Source organism: Papaver somniferum, chromosome 8 (assembly GCF_003573695.1).
Source record: "Papaver somniferum cultivar HN1 chromosome 8, ASM357369v1, whole genome shotgun sequence".
In the NCBI taxonomy this organism is placed as follows: Eukaryota; Viridiplantae; Streptophyta; class Magnoliopsida; order Ranunculales; family Papaveraceae; genus Papaver; species Papaver somniferum.
This window is the reverse complement of record NC_039365.1, coordinates 76,444,535-76,454,100: the sequence shown is the minus strand read 5'-3', so window position 1 is coordinate 76,454,100 and position 9,566 is coordinate 76,444,535. Positions and strand designations below refer to the sequence as shown.

Below are 9,566 nucleotides of genomic sequence, written 5' to 3'. Positions count from 1 at the left end.
ATTAAAAATATATTTTTCTAAAATTAATCCAGAGATTATTTTTCTACATTACTCATTCTATATTTATCAGCAAAGAAAAAATATTTGTGAACATAATAACTCTAATATAACTAACTAAAAATAGCAATATTCTAAATATATTTTCCTAAAATTGATCAAGAAAAAAAAATCACGGAATATTAAATCGCCAATATACCTAACCAAAAATAATAATATTCTCTCTCTCTCTCTCTCTCTCTCTCTATATATATATATTCGTAAATATCTAGAGGCAAAGATAAAACAAAAAATCTTTTTGATTTTTCGTGGTAAATATAAGACATTAATTCTAAAAAATAAAAAATTCTCTCTCCCTATATAAAAACGCTTGAGTGCAAATCCAAGCCTGATTCCTTTTTTGATGTTTTTGGATGTTGTTTCTCTGCTATTTTTGTCTTTTGTTAGTGGATGCTTACGATTCAATATCATCGTTTTGCATATATAATGAAAACTTAATTGTTTGGCATTGATCCTCTCCTATGAAGACTGCTCGGGTAATTTTCATTTTCTTGGTTGGATTTTTCATTCAAGTCAGCAATTGGTAGGATTTTACTATATGGATGTAAATCGTTTTGAATTCTTCATTAATGATTTGGAATAATGAGGACAAACTGTTGTGATGCTTTTTTTTTATTATTAATATTTACATCGATGAAATTACTGTATGATTATTGTATGGTAACATATGGCGCTATTTCGAGTTTATTTTAGTTGAATAGGATTGCAAATACATTTGGATGTTGATTATATGTTGTTGTTGTTTTTGCAGGTGATGGTTTCATTTGACAATCATTATTCTGGGTTACTTTTATTAATTTGATGTACACTGAAGTTCCTAAGAAGACATGTAGGGCTTTTTATTTTATTTTGTTTTGATTTTCATTTTTTAATTACAGTATTAGTGGGTTGTAATTGTAAAATAGGGTGGCCTTTCGTTCTTTTCATGTTACCTGTGCTTTTGTATATGAGCAGGCACAACATTTACAACAATAAATTTGGTACTTTTTTCCTATTCTCTTTGGACTGATGACCTTTGAATTTATCATCACGTATTATCCAAGTTTATTCCAAATATTTAAATATCAATATTTTTTCAAGTAAATCCATAATATTTTAGAATAAATAAATAAAATAAAATAACTCTTAAGTTTTAGCCTTAGAATTTCGACCCATGTTTGTTTGATATCAATATCATCAGTTGGTTGTAGTATTCTTTGATTTTTTTTCTTTTTATATCTATCATGTTGATCCCTTCTAGCTAGCTAGATTGTCTTTTCTGCAACCTTTTGCAGTCATACATACATTCCGATAAACTTATTATTGGAAAGTACAAGAAACGAGAGATGACATGTGGTGCAGTAAAACACTTATTTAAAATCATTTGTAAACTCGCATATATGAAAGCGACTAATTTGTTTGAGCAAGAAATACACACACCTCAGCTAGATTACAAGGCTTATCCGCTTAGGTTATGAGAGTTAAGAAAAAAATCTGCAATTTGAATCTACATGACCTTCGAAACCAATGCGAGTACCCTTTAGTTAGATGAACTCTCTTTTGGAATATTCTAAACATTCAATCTTCCATTAGGCAACCTAAATTGGACAACATGAACCTACGTGTAAGCAAATATAACTTTAGTAGGCAACCTTATTTGAACACCTACATGCAACATGTAAACAAATATCATTCGAGTAGATGTATCTTTGAGATCAGTTATGTTTTTCCTTTATACAAGTTACAACCATTACCCTTACTGGGTATCAACTTGGAAATCAGCTATATTGCGAAATTTTTTGATCGTATTTCTTCTTCTGGTTAACATTAATAATACATGTGATTTTTCTTTCTTATCAAGCATCCTTTTTCTGTAATACATTGTGTGTGATATATTCCTTCATTTAATTTTAAAGTGTGTTACTTTGGCATCCATTAGGAGTATGCAATCGGATAAATGGTAGTTATCGGCCTTTATGCACTCTTTATTTCCTATGTAGCGATGTTTTTCCTTTTTTCAGGCTTCTAAATACTTTATGTAAAAAAATGGTGGATATGGGGATAGTGGATATTTCCAAATGAATGAGCTTGCAGTTACCGAGTTGCTAGGGCATAGTTTGGACAAGGTATGTTTTAGCTCACTAACAAATGTATTAAAAGAAGTTGTAACCTCAATATATTTCAGCTCAAGTTTTGAATTTCTTTTGTTTGTTCCCGGTGTTGCATAAAATCTGAGAATAGCTCTTTTGAAATCACGTTTATTCTACACGGGACCTTACTGGTACTGGCTTAGAGTAAAGTCTTTTTAACTAGATGACTTTCTGTGGTTTAAAGATATCTAATGACTGTTGTTGTATTTGGTTTAGGTTTCAGAGACGGGTCTAATGAGACAGAGGGAGTTTCTAACACCTCCACCAATCCCAATTGATATTTAATTGGAAAACCTCGCATGTCGATTATAGATGGAGAAAATATTACGATTAAGTCGAGTGCAAATAAGGAAATTTTCCAGCCAATACTTCAAAGTATTTCAGACGAATTTATATATTTTATTTCTTTAAAGAATAGTTCAAAACATTTCCCCGTTGCAAATATTATTATAGATTTGGGAAGTTCTATACACGAACCCTCATTCTGACTTACTTTATAATCGTTCACTACATCTTTATTTAATTTTTTCTCATTAGTAACCTCTATCTTTATACGGGCACAAACGTTTTAGTGAGATCTATTTGTTCGATTAATACATAATATATATGCACGTACAGAAATTTTGGTTTCAATGTTTTAAGAAAAACATGTCCAGTTCCGGTCTTCTCTAATTCCTGAACATTTGAGTTCATTAATAAAAGAATACTTTCTGTTTTCCTTACATTTTCTTAACCGGTCGTAGAACATATGCTTCAATTTTTAATCACAACTAATCATGTTAATAGATAATCTTTGCAGTCATTTTTTTATTTTTAAAAGAAGATGGCTTACTACACAACCTGTGAGATACCAAATTATTTTTATAAGGGTATTTATAGTTGAGGACCACGTTTAAAGTTGTGTTTATCTTTATTCCCACTTGCGGTCCATGAAATCATGGCTTATGATTGGTCTAAAAACTATTTATATTTAGTGTCCGTTAATTTTTTATAAAATGGGCTCTATCTCTGGTTCCAAGTTCAAAGTAAGCGCTTACCCTCCTTTTGGGTGGTTAATGAAACTCTTAGTCCTTATTGGCTGGGATTTTATTTCTTATTCTTGCACCACGTTTACAAAGTTTTTTAAAATCTTGGACCGTTGAATTTTTGAGATCATCATTTAGATCGTCCAAGTTCATTCTATATAATTAAAAAATATATATTAATTTGAGCCGATATAATTCCATAATTAAAAAAAAATCTATTTTAGCCAACAAAAATATAATAAAACTGGTAAGAAAAAAATCCATATATTGGAAGTGTATCAAATTTTGCTACCCAGTAAAAGTAATCATACTAATAAAGAAGGATATATCGGAGTTTTTAGATGCGTCGTGACGGTACTGGGGACACCAAATCAAAAATTCTCATCGGACCGGTGCGTAGTACTGGTTGTATTTCCTTGATTACATGAAGAAAGATATATCAATGTGTTTCCTTGATTACATCTTCTTTGACGGGAAGCACTTTATATGTTTTGCACTATTTAGAGTTAACTATATATTTTATGTCATTATGTCAGTTTGTGTGTTTTTTAGTGTCTCTAATGTCATATATCAATACGACTATATAGTGAGTGTAGTTTTTTATTTAGTGACCAGAAGTTGGAGCATGGAAGAGTAGTTGAGTTGTCCTCTTGATTTTTAAAGCAAGTATATGATTTCTGAAGAAAGATATATCAGTGCGTTTCCTTGACAAGAAGCACTTTATAATATTAACATAATTTTTAAAGCAAACTATTTAATATTAACATAATTTTTTTTAAATATCTCTAATATTAGATATTGATACAACTATACAATCATGTGATTTTTCATTTAACTATAAGGAGTTGGAATTTGGAGGAGCAGTTCAGTTGGCTGCTTGATTCTTAAGGCAAATATATGATTTCCGAAGAAAGATATAGTAGTACTTTTCATTGATTTTATATTCTCCGACGGGAAGCAGTTCATATGCTTTTCACTATGTTGAGTTGGAAGTCTATTTTTTTTTATTAATATTATCCAAATATTTCTTCTCTTCATAGTGTCTCTAATACATTGATACAACCATATATATATTGAGCGTGATTTTTCGTTTAATGATAGAAAGTTGGAGCCTGAAAGAGCAATTGATTTGGTCGCTTATTGGTTCTTAACACAAGTAAATGATTTATGAAGAAAGATATATATGTGCATTTTCTTGATTACATCATCTTCAACGGGAAGCACTTCATATGATTTGCACTATTTTTAGTTTTCAATACATTTAACATTGATATCATTTTTTTAGCATCTCAAATATATGGTTTCTGAAGAAAGATATATTGATTACATGGTCTTCGAAGGGAAGCACTTCATATGCTTCACACTATTTTTAGTTTTCAATACATTTAACATTGATATCATTTTTTTAGTATCTCAAATGTATGGTTTCCGGAGAAAAATATATTGATTACATGTTCTTCGAAGGGAAGCACTTCATATGCTTTGCATATGTATAATTGGCCATCTATTTTTATTTTATTAATATTATGTTTTTTATAGTGTCTCTGATATCATATATTGATATAACCATATAGTGAGCGTGATTTTTTGTTTGATTATAAAGAGTTGGAACCTGGAAGAGCAATTGATTTGGTCGCTTATTGGTTCTTAACACGGGTATATGATTCATGAGGAAAGATATATCGGTGCATTTTCTTGATTACAACATCTTCGACGGGAAGCACTTCATATTCTTTGGACTATTTAGAGATTGCAATATATTTAATATTGATATCATTTTCTTAAGATATCTAATATATGATTTCTGAATAAAAACATGTCAGTACATTTTTTTGATTACATCATCTTCGACGGGAAGCACTTCATATGTTTTGCACTATTTTGCAACATATTTTATATTATTATTTTTTTAGTATCTCTTATACGCACTATTGATATAACTATATAGTGAGTGTATTTTTTTTTACTTAGGCGAGTTGAAGTCTGAAAGAGAAGTTGAGTTGGCTGCTTGATTATTAACAGAATTATGTGATATGGTACGTAAGGCAGATGGTGGAGTGTATAGAGGGTGAAGTACAAACATGATTTAGCCGAACTGGAAGTCTTATTTAGGATTTTAAGGTAGAATATTATTACGACTTTGTTTCTTTACTTTTAAGTTGCAAAAGTTGATTAGCTAAGAAATATGTATTCTATAATCTAGCAAGAAGAATCGTAGGTGTAGTGCTACTTTGAGTAGCAAACTTCAAATCTAGCCTTATGAATAATTTTTAGAGTACTGATATTGGCAATGTCATGAAGTTTACTGATTCCAAAGGTTGGTGTAGTTTTTCAATTGTATTTTCTTTAAGAGGGTTTTTTAATCTCCAAAAGTTTAAACAGTTTGTAGTTGGTGAATTTAGTTCCAACTTTAGTTTACTAAATGATAATTGGGGTACTGCATTTGTTAATTGGTACCCCATCTTAAACAGGTGCGCGGCGAAAACCCGCCTCACCAAATGGGATCAATTCTCATCATACCCGGTATGTAGCACTGGTAAAATACTAAAAAAAATAATCCAATTACGCTTTAATATTTATAGTTAAACTATTTTACTTTTGAGATTACTTAGATTAATTTATTTTAGTTTATTTGAAGAACTGGTTATTGCTTTTTACGATTGCTTGAAATTACTTTTCAAATCATGTGAGATTTTTAGAATACAATAATATTACACATTTGATTATCAGAAATTTACAATTACATAATTTTAATTGTTAATTACAATTACATAATTTTAATTGTTAATTGTCAATTCGTTGGATATTAATTTTATATTAGCCTATTTGAAATCTTATTTGGACCGGGGAGGGGCGAAGCCCCGCCTCAGTGGATATAAACCAACAACATAAAAAAAAAACTCCAGCAGTCCCGGTGCGTAGCACGGGTTTCAAACTAGTGAAAGGGAAAAGCTAGACCTAAATTTAAACCTAGCCAACAAGTAAGCCACATTTCTAGATTATTCTTGAACAGAAAGGAAATACTAACCTAATTTCTGAGTTTTCCCGAGAACTATGCATGTTTTGGACTGCCAATGGTTGCATCTTTTGACAGTCCAGCCGCATGGTGATCATTCAGCCTGCGAGAGTCGGTTCTTGCCAGACTCTCACATTTGTTCAGTGACGTCTTGTGTTGTTGGGTCTCCCATAGTTAAACTTGCTCTCTTTATATTCTCCTTGACTTCAACTTTAGGTACATATGTATTTGGTCTGGGACAATGTTCATCAATCTTATTACCTTTAGTTGCAATCATTGTTTTGTTGGGATAGCAAGAACCCACGTATCTTTGTCATGTATCCTGATGTCCAAATTGTTAGAGCATTGCTCGGTTGAACCCACCAAGCGTTGGTATGTCAAGTTTGGTTGTCATATTTTAGTGAATCAAAACTCATGTTAAGAGTCGCTTGATTATGTACTAGAGTTAAACTTCGTATACGTTAGCTTGAAAGTATTAGGATATGAGACATTACAAGTATTGTGAAGTCTTGAAGATGTGAAGAAGCAAGGAGCTACAACGACAACAATCATCCTTCCACTTGAGGTTAGTGATATTTGACTTGAAATGTTTCATTCCCTAACGTATCTTTCAAGTCGTGCATATTGAAAACATAACTGCGAAGCATATATGAACTCTAGATAGACATAGTATTAAGGAATACAATACGAGGTTTATTGCTTAACCATTAAACTTTGTAGATAAGACATCGCCATAATCATTTGAATGCTATTGTGATTATGTATGGGTATGAGGTGAGGACTTCATCCTAGGGAACAATGTTTACATGTGTTCTAAGGAAGTAAGTTCATAAACTTGTTTGTGAACCGAAAAGAAAATTTCCAGGAGTTTTTGGTTTTGTTATTCATTGCATATCTTATGAACAACCAATATGTGTGATAGAGTATAACCGTTCACAACTTGTTGTGTTCTTGGTAGAACTATTCACAAAGTCCTGACTTATGTATTGGTATAACTTTTATTAGTAAAACCAATCTTAGTAATCACCTGTGGTATGATCGGATTATGTCTGACCTTGGGGAAAGGGAACCAATCCTAGTAAGGGAAAGGGAACCGATCCTAGTAAGGGAAAGGGAACCGATCCTTGTAAAGGGTGCAGTACATCAAGGGGAACCGATCCTCGTACGGGGTGCAACAAGGTTTATAGCAGAAAGGGGAACCGATCCTATGGACATGTGTAACACATAAAAGTTAGATACCATATATATGTGGGGAACCGATCCTAGTACCTATTCAACCGAACTTTGGGAAGCTAGTGTGACTATGCGTAGTACTCACATGGAGGTAGAACCGAAACTTGTTTTGGTAGAACCGTTAAACCCATGATTGTGATTGAATGTTGGTTTTATCAATCACATAGTTCTTGAAAGTCAAATGAACCAACTTTAAACTTGTTTGGAAGTGTGGAAAATCGGTTTCAAGGTTGTAAGTGTGAAAGAGAACTTACAAAGTAAAGATGTCGACAAACTTTGAACACGTGTTGTGAATGTTTATTTCTATAATTGTTCAAAGATATTTCTTAACGGTTAAGGGAAGAGAATCCCATGATCGAAACATAAGTAAGTTAAGAATCATTTAATTAAGGTTATTAATTTCATTTTGTAGGGAAATTACAGAATTAGTAATGTGCATTTACTAATTAGATTTTCCGAGAGATTTCAATCGTTATTTTTGGACAGAGCATTTCCAGGAATTATGGAAACCGAATTTGTGCTTTAATGAATATCTTGAGAATATTTTCGGTTTTGGAAATTCCTTGGTGTCCAAACTTCCTTGTCTATAAATACACGAAGTTTGCCTTTCTAGCAAACTAATTCTTCGTAACAACAGATTTACTCTTTTGTTGTTGTTACTGGTATAGCCACCTATCGGAGAGGAGAGTAATCTAATTAGGTGAAATCTCTTACGGCCGCTCAGTTTAAAGTCTTCTTTGGGACTGAGAAGCTCTATCGCGACCCGTTGGTGGGAAACTAGATAATTACGGTTTATCTTTGTTTTCGATTGATTTGATTGACTAACGGTAGTTGAAATCTGATTCCACCTAGTTTGTTTATTTTTGAGAATCTTCTCTTATGATATAAGATTCACTAAAACTAGTTCAGAGTTTCGACAGGGATCTTTAGACTATTGTTAGTTCTAAAGATGATCTTGTATAATCCATTGTTAACATACTCTGTTTTGTGCGTGATTGATCACAAGAGATACAAGTGATTGTGTGCAGGTTTTTATTCAAGATTTAAGAAGATTTGGAGACAAAGAAGATATTGAAGATCTAACTTGGGTTTTACAATCTTTGGTGTGCACAATACTTGTTTCGGTAAAAGAGGATCCAATTAGTAATCGGTTTATCCTTGTGGTAGATTGGATTGATTAATTGAGTAGATCGGCATCAACACAGTTCTTCAGATGAAAGGTGTCGTTGGCTTAATCTTAATAGATTACCTTTGGGTGATTGAACACAAGATAGATCTAGACCTGACGAAGGAATTTATGTTGAGATAAACGGAAGAGCCTTTGTCCGACTCATATCACTTGGTTGAATAGAGTTGATACCAAACATATTTCTTGTTCCTTTAATGTTTGGAATACGAACCAAAGGGATTGATCCAAGTACGTGACTTATTTATAAGTTGGAGGCGTGGGAATATAGACAGAACTAGGTGAACTATAGGGTTAGTTACTTGGTCTCAACTATACGAAGTTAGTGTAATTTTGTGTAGCGGCTTAATCCTGAGAGTATTCAATTCTGGACTAGGTCCCGGGGTTTTTCTGCATTTGCAGTTTTCCTCGTCAACAAAATCTTTCCGTGTCATTTACTTGTATTTTCCGCATTATAATTGTTTTATTATAATTAAATTAAATTACACAAACGTTAATTCCTATTTACTTGACAAGCAATCCTATTGTGTTTGGTTAAGTCCGAACCTTTGTATCAAGTAAACATACTTCGTTGTTGTATTGTCTCGATCTCGTATCCATAGACGATCACACGAAGTGTGAACCGATTAGTTGTATTGTCTCGACTCAGTCAATAGACAATCACTTTCGGAGAAATGACTTATAGGTAGGAAAAGTTTTAGCTGTAGGTATATTTGGGTACCCACGCCTTTTCAATTGGTATCATATCAGGGAAACACGAAAAGATCTAACAATATGTGTTTGGTGCGGCCCAACCTATAAGAATTGAATCTAATGAATGATTCAGTTAACGTAAAGAAAGACATCAAGAGTTCTGAATTAACACTTGATGATGGCATCTACGATTCAATATCTGAAGAAATCATCTCTAGAGATTCTAC

At 32.3% G+C, this 9,566-nt stretch overlaps 1 long non-coding RNA gene across 1 annotated transcript; it reads left to right on the top strand.

The window, feature by feature from the left end:
• Positions 1 to 363: 363 nt before the first annotated feature.
• LOC113304059 lies at positions 364 to 1,051 on the top strand. Its single transcript, XR_003338021.1, has 2 exons — positions 364 to 533; positions 809 to 1,051. It is a non-coding gene; the product is annotated as an uncharacterized LOC113304059 (long non-coding RNA).
• The last annotated feature ends 8,515 nt before the right edge of the window (positions 1,052 to 9,566 follow it).